Source organism: Rhinopithecus bieti, unplaced genomic scaffold (assembly GCF_001698545.2).
Source record: "Rhinopithecus bieti isolate Rb0 unplaced genomic scaffold, ASM169854v2 scaffold_7509, whole genome shotgun sequence".
Lineage (NCBI taxonomy): Eukaryota > Metazoa > Chordata > Mammalia > Primates > Cercopithecidae > Rhinopithecus > Rhinopithecus bieti.
In genome coordinates, this window is record NW_016805750.1 from 1,941,655 (window position 1) to 1,955,761 (window position 14,107).

Sequence of the window (14,107 nt, forward strand, 5' to 3'; positions counted from 1 at the left end):
CACCCACACATACAGACACAGACACACACACAGACACACATATAGACACACAGACACACAGGTACACACACAGACACACACAGACACAGACACATACAGACACACGGACACAGACACACACCCACACATACAGACACAGACATACACAGACACACATGGATACACATAGACACACGGAGATACACACAGACATGCACAGAGACACAGACACACACACACACACACACACATGCACGAGAGTTCCAGAGGAAAGGTGATCCCAGGCCAATCAAGCCTCTGGAAGCTGGAGCAGAGGTTCTGGGACTTGTACCCCTGTCTGTGGCCACAGTCCTTGCAGGACCTGCCCAGTGATGAGCGTGGACCAGGAGCTCTCCGGAGAAGCCCCTCCTGGCGAGACGTTGTTGTGAGCGTGCTAATGTCTTCCACTTAAGCAGCAGCCACCGAGGTGTGGGGCTTCCTGGTGCCTAATGGCCCGGGGTGTCGCCGAGCGCTATTAATCCTGCTGGCCATTAATTCCGGGAAATGCTCAGGGTCATTACAGGCTGTGTGGCTTCCAATGAGCAGTAACCCTGCGAGGTGAGCGCCCTGGCCACCGGCCCTGGGAATGGCCCCCTGCAGGGAGAACCCCAACCGGGGCAGGAGGGGGTGCCTGGCCTTTGCGTGTGTGTGTGTGTGTGTGTGTGTGTGTGTGTGTGGGTGGTGGGGGGAAGGGGGAGCAGGCATGCACCCAACATCAGGGGACGGCATCAAAATGGGGACACAGAGATGTGCAGCAAGGGCTGTTCTCTGCAAGGACCCAGAGAGTCATCCCCCAAGTGCTGCCTTGAAGGAGCAACTGGCTGGGATGTGGGGGTGCTGGGGCAAAACTGGAAGGAATGATTTTTGCTGCTGTGAGTGGAGGGCGGGGACAGGAAGAACTATTGGAGAAGGGTTCCAGGTAGCCTTGGTTGATCTCCAAAGTGTTAGGAGAGTACTCAGTTTCCCACTCTGGTGAAGGACAAGGAGGCACAGAAGGGCTGCAGCCGTGCCAGGGAGAGCCACAGGCTCGGGTTGTGGCTCAGGACAGGCAGCAGTTCCGCCAACAGTGGAGGGTCTTGTGCTTTTGCAGGACAGCTGCTGTGTCTCACTCTGCTCCTGCTGTCCTGCTGGCCCAGCCACTGGCTCTCCACCTGGATGGCCTCTGTTGCCCCGTGGCCTCTGCTGCCCCGTGGCCTCTGCTGTCACATGGCCTTGGCTGCCCATGGCCTCTGCTGTTCCGTGGCTTCTGCTCTTCCATGGCCTCTGCTGCCCTGTAGCCTCTGCTGCCCCATGGCCTCTGCTGTTCTGTGGCCTCTGCTGACCCATGGCCTCTGTTGCTCCGTGGCCTCCACTGTCCTGTGGCCTCTTCTGCCCCGTGGCCTCTGCTTTCCCATAGCCTCTGCTGCCCTGTGGCCTCTGCTGGCCTGGGGATTCTGCTACCTGGTGCCTCTCCTTACTCTTTATGAGATCTGTAGTCAGGCCTCCTGGGTTCAAGCTTTGGCGCTCCTGTTTCCTAGCTGGGTGGCCCTGGGCAACCGACTGACCTCCTCTGAGCTTCAGTTACGTTTCCCACAAAATGAGAAAAACAACAGAGCATTATGAGGATTAAAGATGACAACAAGTAGATCATTTGGGACCAGCCTGGGACCAGCAAAAGGTCTGTAAATGCTTCCTCCTCCTCCTCCACTTCTCCTCTCTCTTCTGATTTTATTGTTTCTGTTATTCTCTCTGTGTGTCTTCTGGCCTCGATCCCTGACTGTGAGGCTCATGGGCACTCTGTCACTGCCTCCACAGAGTGGCTGGGCCGGGCCATTACGCACTTTCCAGAAATGAACGTCCCTCCAGAGTGGCCTGTCCTCAGGCCATCGCTGGCCACTCGCGGCAAGTTGTCTTTGGAAGAAAAACCAACCTCCAGTTTGGTGAAAATGTCAGCGTTTTTGTGTGCAGAGCATGTGACCCTAGCATAAGCCAGCACCCCTGGTCCCTGCCTCGGGGGCACTGTGGTCCTGGCGCACACCAGAGCACAAGTCCAGTTCTGTCCCCTCCAGGGTCCCTCCCTATTCACTGCCTCAGTGACCACCACGTGGGCAGAGCTTGCAGTTTAGCCAGCACTGTCCCAGTCCACCTCAAAGTCTGAGAGGTCAGCCTGGCCAAAATTCAAATCCCCACTTTCCAGATGCAGAACAGACTGCCAGAGCTGGATTTTCAACGCAGAGCCGCCAAGACTGGGGCCAGCTCCCATCCCACTGTGCCACGCCGTGTTTGTGCATTTGTGACACCGTGGAAGGCAGAACTGGCTGCTGTCATGTGAGTGGATGGAGATTTGGGACCAGGACACAGACACAGTTGGCAGAGAGTTTGACCCCAGATGGAGGAACCGGGTTTGGCTAAGTTTTCTGGAATCCTTCAATGAGTCTGGCTTGCTGCTATCTTTAATTTTGAAGACCCTGCTAAGGGCTGGCCCCACCAGGATGCGGTGGTGGGGGACAGCAGTCCCCAGGGCCCTGAGGCAGCTTTTCCTCTACCTGGACCCCATTTCTTTCTGGGTTCAGTGGTGAGTCTCAGCCAGGACTCTGTGTTCTGGCTGACTTTCCCGAAGCCCAGAGAACAGGGAGCAGTGGCCGTCACCATGAGTGGGCTGGCAGTGGGTGTCACATCGGGGCAGAGGAGAGGGAAGTCTGGGAAATAATGCCCAGCTCCACCCACTGAAGGACTGGGATGCAGAGAAATGTCACTGCTGCTGCACAAAAGTGCGGCATTATCAGCCCCTTGCAAGGACAAGTGAATTAAAATGCCATTAACACAGCAAATTAAGCTTACAGTGAAGTAAACAGAAATTAAATCAATAACCAGCACAGGGGACAGTTGCCTTTTTCCAAATGGTCCCCTGGGGATTGGTGCTAGTGGGTGCATAGGGTAGGGGGCAGGGTCTGGCTGGAGAGGGGAGGGAGTAAGTGGCATGCTTAGAGATTGAAGGCCCGGGCACTGGCAATGGGTACTTGGAGGGTTCAGGCTGAGACCTGTCCCTCCACCGGGGAGCAGCTTCGCTTCCTGTTTCCACCCTGGTGGCTCCCCCTGTTTCACCAGCTCTCCATACTTCTGAAAGTGATGCCAGATAGTTGTCACCTGCTTGGCATCCCCCCACTCTTCTTTTGGCAATCGCACCTGGATTCTTCTTTGGGGACACTCCGTGCTCCCAAAATCTCTTAGTCTGTCCTGTTCAGTTAGACCCACACTTTGGCCGCAGGCGGTCCCTTGCCCAGGCTTATAGCACAAGACAGTTGTGTCCCTATGGTCACATCATTTGATTTGGGGATGTTCAGCTGATCCACATCTGTGCCAAGAGGCAACCTAAGGACTTTGACTGGAGCCTTCTGAAATGTCCTGAGGGGCTGCTAAGCTGATGGGATCTGGCATCCTATTGCACCAGGAGAGCTTGGGCTGGGATTGGGCTGAGAGGTAAGGAGGTAGAGGCTGGATGTGAGTGCCTGGATCCAGTTGTGCCTGAAGCTATGCTGGATTTACCCCTGCATTCTTTTTATTTTTCTTTTGAGATAAGATCTTGCTCTTTTACCCAGGCTAGAGTGCAGTGGTGCAATCACATCTCACTGTAGCCTCAAACTCCCTGGCCCAAGCAATTCTCCCACCTCAGCTTCCCAAAGTGCTGGGATTACAGGAGCAAGCCACCACACCTGATCTATCACTGCATTCTTCAGGAATCTGAACCTCTCTGTCTCCCATATGTTTATTCTTAAGCGAGTTTAAATCAGGATGTGGTCATTTGCAACTGAAAGAGTCTAGCTTGAAAAAGAATTTTATTTCTTTTTTTAAAAAAATAAAATTAATTTACCAAACACCTCTTAGGGGCCATTGAGCATGGTGGTGTCCCTTGGTCTCACTTGTGTTTCTTTTGCAGTCTGGATGCTGTTTCCTAATCTACCCTATGGGGTTATTGTGTTATGCCCTCCCAACCTGTGTGGCTGTCCCTCCTCAGGCCACCCAGCCACGCATCCATCTATCCATTGACCCATCCACCAATTCATCCATCCATCCACCCATCCATCCATCTACCCACCCACCCATCCATCATCCACTCATCCATCCATCCATTTATCTATCATCCATCCATCTATCCATCAGTTCATCCATCCATCCACCCATTCATCCATCTAGTCATCCATCTACCTGCACATCCATCCATCCATCCATCCACCCACCCATCCACCCATCCATCATCCATCCATCTACCCATCGATCCATCATCTACCCATCCATCCATTCATCCATCCATCCTCCATCAACATCATTCATCCCATCTCCATTACCGCATCCATTCATTATCCATCTATCTACCCCATCCATCCACCCACACCCATCCACCCCATCCCATTTATCCATCCATCGCATGCACCCACCCATCATCCATCATCCATCTACTGCATGATCTCATCTACCCATCCATCCATTCATCCATCCATCCTCCATCCAACCATCATTCATCCATCCATTAACCCATCCATTCATTTATTCATCTATCTACCCATCCATTCACTCACCCCTCCACCCATCCACTCATCCATCCACTCATCCATCCATCCATCCATCCACTCATCCATCCATCCTCCATTAATCCATTCATCCACTCATTCATCCATCCATCCATCTATCCATCCATCCATCTACTCATCCATCCATCCCCCATTCATTCCTCCATCCATTCATTCATCTGTCCAATGAATGGAGTCCTCCTCTGGGGCAAGTGGGCTCTAGGCTGGGCTATCTCAGCCCACTCCCTTTCAAGCCTCTGATGTAATACATCTTAGGCAAAAGAAGAATCTTTAATGGGGGACACAGGGATGGGTTCTTATTCCATTTCCTCTCAAGGTCTCTTCTTCACTTGCCTTACTGCAGAACTCCTGGAGAAGGCGAAAGACCCAGGACTGAGAATAGGATGACTTTTTCTCCTGGCACCTCCTACTGAGCTCCAAGCCACATCCATCTGGAAGCCTTTCATGACTGTCCTCACATCTGGGAAGGCACCTCCCCTCTCTGTGCGTCTGGGGCCCCAAGGTCTTCCTTTGTATAGCACTGTCAGGCTGCTTTGTGACTGACGCTTCCCGATTCTGTTCCCTCTCTGTTTTGTGAGCTCCTTGGAGGTAGGGATCGAAGTTTTTTACTCCCTCTGGCTCCAGCACAGAGCTCAGGGTATTGTGCAGAGCAGGCTTCAATATGTGCCTGCTGAGTGAATGAATGAATGACACCCAGTCACAGATGCTTTTCTTGAGGCTCTGATTATAGGTTCTGATCTGCGCTTGGGGCACTTGTTAGGGGCTATGGCCTCCCTGTGGGGACCTCTGCCCCACCATCCCCACTCCCTCCACCTGTTCCCCCTTGTTTCCTCTATTCTAAAGTGACCCCTTAGCCCCACCTTGTCCAGGGCAAGCTCCCACAGCTTCAGGCAGTGGGGTGGGTGGGCTGCCTTGAGAAACCATGTTTTGGGGATTGGGTGGCGGTCAGGGTGGAGGGTGCAGGGGACTCCCCAGACCAAGGTGGCATGATCAGGACACGCTTTTCACTTTGCTTGGTTATTGGTTTTCCAGAGATGCTTCTAGGAACACTTCATACGGATGGAGGGAGGCACATTACCAGGGTGATTGTTACTGTTCTTACTTTTTGGAGGAATGGTGGGGGTGAAGCATGTAGCTGCCTTGCACCTCACAGGCAAGGGGTTCACTTTTTAAAAGACCCTTCTATTCCCCTAGCTTGGCTCTGACCCTCTGGTCTGTGGCCACCAGGGTCTCTGGAGGCCTGACACTCCCTGTTTGGACACCTCGCAGTGGAGGGGAGACCAGGGGCCGCCCCCACCCCACCTGCCCCACGGACGCTATCCCTGGCCAGGTCAGGGAGGGAAAAAGAAAATGGGTCCAACTCTGAAGAGTTCTGCATTCCTCTGTTGATTTTTCCCTTCTCCCTCCCTCAGGTTCCAAATCCAATTCTAACTCCTGGCCAACTGGTAGAATTAAGGGATTAAGAGCTACCCAGGTCTTATCCCGATATGAAAAGATTTCACCGAGAGGCTCATAGTTCAGTGTCCAAAGCTGAGGAAATCACTCCCCGCCTGCCCTGGTATTGTTTTGCAAGCCTCGCTGGAACCACCTTTTGAGCTCCTGGCTGAGGCATCGCTGTTTCACTTATCTCTTAAGGCCTCACTCATAATTGCTCAATGTCCGACAAGCAGAGAGAACTCCAGGCATTATCTGTTAAGGGCCCTCTAATCCAGTTCATAAGGACAGAGTGTAATCAGGACACCTTGGAATCTTTCTAAAGTCAACGCAGAATGTCACATGAGCCCTGAGCTGCTTCCTGGTGAACCCCGGGGACCAACACAGATGCCAGCCCTCCCCACTTCACCACAGGAGGGCACACGGGGCTTGAGGGCTTGTGTGGGGCCAGAGTGAGTGCAGGCTGGCCGGAGAGACGAGACCAACTTGTGGGGGAGAAAGACTGTATTAAAAAGCAGAAGGGAATTTCTAGCATGTGCCAGAGTTGATATGTAACTGCATATGCGTGTGTGTGCATATGTGTGTACATATGTGTGTGTGCATGGACTTTCTGGATAAAATTTAAAAGAGTGAGCCCTCTCCAGGCTCCCACGAGTCCAGCGGGTCAGCTTAGGCAGCAAAGGGCCCCTGCAGCCAGGGGCGCAGGGCTGTGCAGCTGGTGGCCCCCAACAGGCAAGGTGGCAGAGGTGTGGATGAGTCAGAGGCTGCATTTCTGCAGGCCCGTGGGAAGCTTGCTGACAAATGCTGTTAATCTTCGGCAGGGTGGGGGCACCGCCAGCACGCAGCTCCATATGGGCGCACCTAGATCTATCAGTCGACTGTCGACTGCCGCCCTTCATGGGACACAGGTGCGTCCCTCTGACTGATGGAGCCTTTCTGGAGGCTCACAGAGACTCTGGGCAGGTGCAAGCTCAGATGCCAGAATCCCCTGGCACCTCTCATCGGTTCATCCACCTACAGCTGACAAATGGAGCTCCCTTCCCCACTGCATGACAGGGAAGGATGGCTTTAAAACAGCCCGCAGGACTAAGCGGGGTGTCTTCTTCCTGTCTAGGGCCTCACCTGGCCAGATCACACTCTTAGCACTTTTCTGATGTGAGCCAGCCACAGTGTGGTGGCTGTAACCCTCTTCTGGCCTCTGGACATGTGGCTCCACCCCACCCATCTCTCTGGATGCCTGAGCCCGAGTCTGGGCTCTGACAGCCACTTTCCACCCGCCGATGGACCCCTCCGTGGCTGCATGCTCGGAGTGTGCCGAGGCAGCCTGGGATTCCTGCACAGAAAATAAGAAAGGGCTGGTGTGTGTGTTGACGTCTTGGTTTGGGCCCCCCAGAAGCTGACCTCAAGACAAGGATCCCATGAGAGTCATTGGTTTGGGAGGCAACCACAGAGAGCGTGGTGGGGAGGGGAAGTGAGAAGACAGGAGAAAGCCATTAAGCATGGCGCAGGATCCACAGGCACCAGCATGCACTGAGCTCCCCTCCAGCGGGGGTGTGGGGAGGCACCATGACACCTACCATGGGGTGTTCCCCAGGAAGGGGAGAAAGCTGACACGAATGCTGCCAGTTCCTAGGTGAGGGTTACCCCCAAGATATTAGTTACCTGGACCTTCTGGTTTTGAAGGCCAGGAATTTCCAAGATCCTGGAGAAGTTCTCAGGGACAGAGGCATAGAACCTCTGCCTCTGGCCTTGGGAAACTGCAGGTACATGCTGGCTGCTGAGGTCTGAGAGATGTGGGCAGAGAAGAGCCAGAGTCGGCTCTGATGGCTTTCCTAGGTCACATTTCCTGGGCTGGTTGGTTGGGGAGATGGGACAAAGTGTATATGAATGGCACCAAGGCTGGATTCTGCTGGCCAGCTTTCAGCTCTTCCTGTGCAAATTTCTGGAGGCCTGGCCCTCTTGTTGCCTCTTTCTAAGGCAAACACAGTCCCCACCCTCTGATCTAAATGACTGTCCATCGACCAAGGGCAGTTGCATTTTTGATGCCGGTCAAGACAGCCACTGAGTTGTTACCCTGAGCCAGTGACATCCACCTCAGGGCCTTGCTTTCTCCACCTGAAAACTGGGCACCTTGCCGATAAGCAAGGGATAGGCCAGAATAATCCATGGTATTGGAGATGAATTCAGGACACTGGTGTGCACTTCTGCTTAGCCTAATATAGATACAGATGGTTGCACATAAAGATATTTTAGATATGTGTATATACAGGGATTAGTGTACACACATCCGCTTCCTGGCTCTGTCTGCCAAGAGGGCCTAGAAACAATGACACCCCAGTAATAACACTAAAAACCGGGCCTGGTTTCTAATACCATTCTCAAAACCAGGAGCAAGAATTCCTTGAAGAAACAGCTGATTCTAGGATTGGGACAGGAAATGTCAGATGAGCCTGAAGCATATTGCGGGGCCAAAAAGTAGAGTGCACACACACACACACACATATACACACATATACACATACATAAACATACACACACACATAGACACATATAGACACACACATAGACACATACACACATACACAAATATACACATAGACACACATACACAAACATACACACACACATGCAACTGTGGGGCATGTCAAAGGGATCAGTGAAAGAGCCCCCAATGGCCAAAGTCAGAACAATTTGAGCAACAAAAAATGTAGTATTGCATTACAACCCAAAGTACAGGCCGGGTGCGGTAGCTCATACCTGTAATCCCAGTACTTTGGAAGGCCAAGGCGGGCGGATCACCTGAGGTCAGAAATTTGAGACCAAGCTGGCCAACATGGTAAAACCCCGTTTCTACTAAAAATACAAAAAGTAGCCAGGTGTGGTGGTGGGCACCTGTAATCCCAGCTACTCAGGAGGCTGAGGCAGGAGAATCGCTTGAATCTGGGAGGCGGAGGTTGCAGTGAGCAGAGATCGCACCATTGCACTCCAGCCTGGGCAACAAGAGCGAAACTCCGTCTCAAAAAAAAAAAAAAAAAGTACAAAATATATATCCATGAATCCATACTCATATAGCTAAGTACTTGAATAAATAAATAGATGGGTGAGAATAGATACATCTTGTGCAGAAGAATTCCATGTAATTGACGCAGATACCCCTCCCTCGAGGAGGCGGGTGATCATCCCGGCTCTTAAGTGTGAGCTGTACGCAGTGACCCCCTTCCCAGTGGTACGCTATGGAAACAGGGTTGGGAAAGAGGAGCTTGACCCTGGAGAAACCTGAGCCCAACCAGGCGAGGAAGGTCAGGGGCGGGTCCTCCTGAGAGCGGGATATGGGGAGAACGGTCCTTATCCCCTATGGCCTTTCTCCCAAGAACCCATCAGCTCAGTCTAACAGTGAAAAAAAACAGCAGACAGCCCCAACTTGAGGGACATTTTACAAAATATCTGAGCCATGTTCCTCAGATCTGTCAAGGGCATTAAAAACAAGGCAAGTAGGAGAAACAGTTGCAGTCTAGAAGATCCTAAGGAGACGTGAGTTCTAAAAGCCACGGGGTGTCCCTGATGGGGTCATGGAACAGAAACAGGACATTAGGTACAAACCAGGGAAATCCGGATAAAGTGTGGACTTCAGGCAATAATGATGTAAGGAACATTGGCGCCTAATTTGTGGCAGATGTTCAGAGCAATGTAAAATCCTAACAACATGGGAACTCTACTATCTTTACAACTTTTCTGTACATCTAAACTATTCTAAAATTAAAACTTTGTTTTGGCTGGGTGCTGTGGGTCATGCCTGTAATTCCAGCACTTTGGGAGGCTGAGGCAGACAGATCATTTGAGGTCAGGAGTTAGAGACCAGCCTGGGCAACATAGTGAGATTCCATCTCTACAAAAAGTTTAAATATTAGCCAAGCATAATGGCATACACCTGTAGTTCCAGCTGCTCAAGAGGCTGAGGTGGGAGGATCGCTTGAACCCAGAAAGCTGAGGCTGCAGTCGTGATTGTACCACTGCACTCCCTCTTTAGCAACAGAATGAGACCCTGTCTCTAAAAAAAGATTTATCTTAAAAATGGGGCACGTCTTCTGGAAGGCAGCTCAGCCATTGCAAAAGGACCCTGACCTGGCATCAGGAGACTTGTATTCTTGTCACTAAGTGACTCTGGGCAAGTCTCTTCCCTGCTGGGCCTCATGTTCTTCATCTGCCAAATGGCAGGGTTGAATTTTCACGTCTGACCTTGGTGGTCTGTGATTTCCTTCATGCCTGGCTTGAGTAGCTGGAGAAGCCTTTTAAAGAAGAGGGGCGCAGCTGAGGGCATCTTTTGCAGGACGGGAGGTTGAGGAGCATCGTGGCTGGACCTGAGGCCACCTGCCCTGGCACCTGCATGACCGGCCCCTCTCCTTCACAGACCATGCTCCCAGGCTCCCTTGCTTTCATTTCCCAGCCCATTCTTGGGGGCAGGAGAGTAGCAAGCGGGGGAGTTTTGATGAGGTGAGGAAGCAGTGATGTGTTTTAATGCACTGTTTCCTGGGGACCTAGAATGAAAATTTTAACAACTCAGAAGCTGTGCACTGAAGGCGCCTCTGCTGCATGTTCTCAGAAGGGTATTCCAACTAAATTGCAGAAATATAAATATGCATCTTCCTCGCTTTTGATGAGCTATCACTGCGCAGAGCCCGCATTCCCAAGTGGCAGGGTATTTTTCCACTCAATGGGAGAACAGCCATCTTCGGTTGGCCTGGCTGTAATGCTCCTCAGCTGGGTTTGCACTTCGTGGCCGTAAGGCCGTGTGCTTCCCTGGACCTGCCGAGAGCTGACCTGCTGTACCAAGCTGGGAGACAGCCCAGGACAGAGAAAAGGAAAAAGATTATTTTAAAAACAATACACAAAGGCTGGGGCAGAGGCTCGCTCCTGCCTGTAATCCCAGTGCTTTGGGAGGCCCAGGCAGGAGGATCACTTGAGGCCAAGAGTTCAAGACTAGCCTGGGCAACATAGTGAAACCCTATCTCTACAAAAAATTTAAAAACGTAGCCAGGCACGGTGATGCATACCTGTGGTCCCAGCTACTCAGGAGGCTGAGGTAGGAGGCTCACTTGAGCCCAGTAGTTCAAGGCTACAGTGAGCTATATACAGTGAGCTGCAGTGCCACTGTATTCCAGCCTGGGGAACAGAGAGAGACCCTGTCTCAAAATTTTTTGTTTGCTTGTTTTTTGTTTTCAGACTGAATCTCACTCTGTCTCCCAGGTTGGAGTACAGTGGCATGATCTTAGCTCACTGCAATCTACGCCTTCCAGGTTCAAGCAATTCTCTTGCTTCAGCCTCCGAGTAGCTGGGACTATAGGCACATGCTACCACGCCCAGCTAATTTTTGTATTTTTTTTTTAGTAGAGATGGGTTTTCACTATGTTAGCCAGGCTGGTCTTGAACTCCTGACCTCAGGTGACCCACCCACCTCAGCCCCCAAAAGTGCTGGGATTACAGGCTTGAGCCACCACACCTGGCCTCAAAAAAACTTTTTTTTTTTTTTATATAAGTAAAAAATAAAGATAAAAAATGAAAAACAATGCATGAAGATGCCCGGCAGAAAAATAGGGTTTTACAGGATAAGTCATTGCAGTGCTATCCATCCACAGGGCCTACACACACCAGCTTACTCTTATGCTTGGGCAAATCCTTCCAGAGAATGCAGGGGGAAAACTGGTTCCATAAAACCTTCAGTATCAGAGCCAGGCACAATGTGGAGCAGACCCAATCTGGGGCTCTATGGGATGCATACCTTTCCCTCCCCACCAAGGCTGTGAAGTCCAGGCCCTGTGCCCCTAAGTGGGTGGGGCCCAGGATCTCTGGAGTCTGGATATTCTACCTGCTGTCCCCTCACGGAGTTGCATTTCTCTGGCCTTGGGCCTGAGCCTGGTTTCACAGCCTTCTTTAGATACCTGTAGAGACACTTCCAAGACGGCACCACGGTGGTGTTTAATGAATGGCAAACGCTCTCTCACAAACAGAAAGAAAAAAAACCTCCACAAATCCCCAAACCTGTTAGCTGGAAAATATTCCAAGATCAACACATTTTAATTCACTAATTAATACAGCTAAAAGGCATTTTTCCTATTAGACTTATTAAAATCACTTGTATTTAAGTGTTTTAGAACTCATATTTTCCGATGCTGTGCGTTTTTCTAAAGTGTTCTAGTCATGTTATGCAAATGCCTATTTAAATTACCAAGGGTATTTGTTGTCTATTTCTACTCTGTAAAACATAATTTTAATACAAGTTATTTGTGAAACGCACATTGGAAAAAAGAAAATAAGATTTGAGATGGCATTTCTATGATAATTTTATTGCAAATGTTGACCATGTTTTTGTATTTGTCTGCAAGAGGTAATGCAAAATATACATAAGACATATTTCCGGGATTTATTGTTGTATGTGACTAAATTAGTAAAGCAAAATTTGCTTCATTTTTTGAACCCGAGGCAGGGCATTCCATCACCTTGTGAAGCATGTTTTAGAGGAACAGTCACGGCCATGCAGCAGATGAACCCCTGCCACCCCCGAAAGAAAATTTGCCTCGCTCTCCACTGAAATACGATTTTCTGACACCTGTGTGCTGCCAGGCATGATGTTTGAGGCATAAACCCAGGCCTTTGCTGAGGACAGGGAGACTCGGCTTGAGCAAGACAGGAGTGCTGAATAGAGGACATAACTGGGATTCTCTGGCGTGATAAGTTGGCAATGTGGTGGCCAGACTTCAGGGCACAGGGAGTCCTGGGAGGGGCTTCTCGAAGGGTCTTTCTTTGTATACTTATCAGAAATATGTAGGCTTCCTACTACCAGTATTTTTGATACACATGTGATATAGGCATAATAAGATGGCCAGAAGCAAAAGGTGAAATTGAGAGAGGGAACCCTGGCAGAAATGCTATTTCTGAACTTCCTGGCAGCCAAGGTGAAAAAGGAAACAATGAGTTTAATGACACTGAGTCATTGTCCAGGTAAAAAATGCCTACCTCTTGGGAAGAGGGACAGTTTCCTCCTAGTCTTCTAGTCTGAGTGAAATCCAAGAAGGTCCTTTATAAGGGAAAACAAGGACACAGCAAGCTGTGTTGCCAGTGGTGGTTAGCTTACAGAGGCTGCAGAAATGTTCTGAAGGGCTGGGCATGGTGGCTCATGCCTTTAATCCCAGCATTTTGGGAGGCCAAGGCAGGTGGATCACTTGAGGTCAGGAGTTCAAGACCAGCAGAGGCTTCAGTGAGCTGAGATCATGCCACTGCACTCCAGCCTGGGCAACAGAGACTCTGTTTCAAACAAACAAACAAACACACAAACAAACAAACAAACAAAATCCTGAAGGAAGATGGTTGAATTGAAACCAAAGGTATGGTCAGTCATTTAAAGATTTTCCTATGGTGTTGTTGGGGGGACCTGTGACGGAATGAGATGCCATCTCCAACATCCCAGTGCCAGTCCCACAGGCACAGTCACTGCTCACTCTCACCTGTGTCAACAGGACAGACACTGAGATTTTCCCAGGGGAGAGAGGCCACCATCCCCAGTGCGGACTGGCGATGGGAGCACTGTAGGGCCTGTGTCCTGGTGGGGACAGCATTCTCTTGAGTGCTTGTTCCTTTTAGGTGCCAGTGGTTGGGGGTTATAAAAAGTGTGGAAACACAAACTCTGTTACCTGTTACCTACCTGTTAGCTGGGGCAGTCCTTCCATTAATATCTGTGGAATGAGAACTTGGTTTGTCCTAGAGAAAGGGGCCTCCCAACATTGCCTGAACATACACAGCAAGCTCTTGTTCACAATAGACTCAGTTCAGTTCTCTTCCCTTCTCTTCCCTTCCTCCCTCTCCTCCTCCCTCCCTCCCTCCTTCTATCCCTCCCCCTTCCCTCTCTCTTTCCTCCCCCTTTCCTTCCCTTCCCTTCCCTTTTTTCCCTTCCCTTCCCTTCCCCCCCTCCTCCCTCACTCTCTCCTCCTTTCCCTCCCCCTTCCCTTCCCTTTTCTTCCCTTCCCTTCCTCCCTCTCCTCCTCCCTCACTCTCTCCTCCTTTCCCTCCCCCTTCCCTCTCTCTTTCCTCCCCTT